The sequence below is a fragment of the Sturnira hondurensis genome, unplaced genomic scaffold (assembly GCF_014824575.4).
Source record: "Sturnira hondurensis isolate 20B ecotype Veracruz unplaced genomic scaffold, ASM1482457v3 Scaffold0023256, whole genome shotgun sequence".
Classification (NCBI taxonomy): Eukaryota; Metazoa; Chordata; class Mammalia; order Chiroptera; family Phyllostomidae; genus Sturnira; species Sturnira hondurensis.
In genome coordinates this window covers 1-1,292 of record NW_028095887.1, presented here as the reverse complement: position 1 = coordinate 1,292, position 1,292 = coordinate 1, and the positions used below count along the sequence as shown (strand labels likewise).

The following is a 1,292-nucleotide window of genomic DNA, read 5'->3' as shown; positions in this document are numbered from 1 at the left end:
GCCCTCAGCCTGGCCTGACCTGCTCCACCACGCCTCCAGCCACCCAGCCTGGCAGCTGGAGCGAAACGTCCACCATAGGTTTTCTCTCCAATTTTATTTCCTGAATGTGTGGTCCCATTTGGGAAGGGTCCACTCATCCGAGTTCCTAGAAAAGACATATGAGAAGTACGAACCTGCAGTGGTTTGACCATGGTAGACATGCCACCTTCTGGGGAGCAAGCAGGCGCATTTCTGATTTCATCGTGAAAACGAAGATCCGAATGCAGAAGATGTCGCAGGTTGTCCAACTGCAGCTGTGTTTGGGAAGCGGGGGTTGCAGGTGATGTGCCACATCCTGTCTTCTTGGAGCAGAAGAAAATGTTAAAAATAGCCTTAACGTAGTTTGCATAAGGTAGCATGGTTTTATAATTGGAAAGGAAATGAAAGAATACTTTGAACGTTGGGGAGAAAAAAATTGCTTGAAGCTCTTTCTGAGCTCATGGTTTTAACAGATAGCCATTGTTTACGTGGAGAGGAGAAGTCAGCCCCCTGTGCACATCTGGGTGGAGGTTTCAGCCAGGCAGGCTGGCCGAGTTGCAGGGAGGAGCTCATTGGGAGATCAAGAATATTTTCTATACAGCAATCCAGAAACACAGAAGAAAAAGTCGATGGCGTTCTCCCAACTCCGCTCGATTCTGCCTACAGCGGTGGGTGTCCTCGGACAGATGCAGGGGGGGAAGCTGGCCGGCCTGCTCGGCGGCACAGGTGCATCCGCGGCCACTGCTGTCTGGATGGGCTTCTCATGGGCCAGAGACGAGTCATTTCAAGAAAAATGTTAGAGCGGAAAATAGTCTGCAGAACGGATAGACTTCCTGGGACTTAGGAGCAGCTGAAGAATCTAGGTTGACGTCATTGCTGGACGAAACAAACAGTGAGACTTGGACCTCCTATGGTGACCGTGATGGGGACATTCCTCCGGCACATTGCGAGTGTGTTGGTCCCGCGGTTAGAGGCATGTAGACCCATGCACAGACTTTAATCCTGAGAGAATAAGCCAGCGTCCGGAGAGGAGTTCATCTGGGCACCGTACGGAGCTGAGTGCAGCCCCCAGCACATCCTTGCATTGGGGAAAACTTCAGCCACGTACCAGTGAAGACAAGTGGGTCCACCATGCTTTGTGTACGTGACTCTGGGCTCATTGTCAGATATTTTCCAACTGTGAAGTGTGCAGCCATGATGCGCGCCCCCGAAACCTGAATTATCAAAAGGGACCCAGACCAGAATCGGAAAGGCTGCAGGGAGCTAATGTGTGA

At 51.3% G+C, this 1,292-nt stretch overlaps 1 pseudogene; it reads left to right on the top strand.

Annotated features, from left to right (window-relative positions):
• The first annotated feature begins 238 nt into the window (after positions 1–238).
• Positions 239–862, top strand: LOC118980753 (lanosterol 14-alpha demethylase-like; annotated as a pseudogene).
• Positions 863–1,292: the final 430 nt, after the last annotated feature.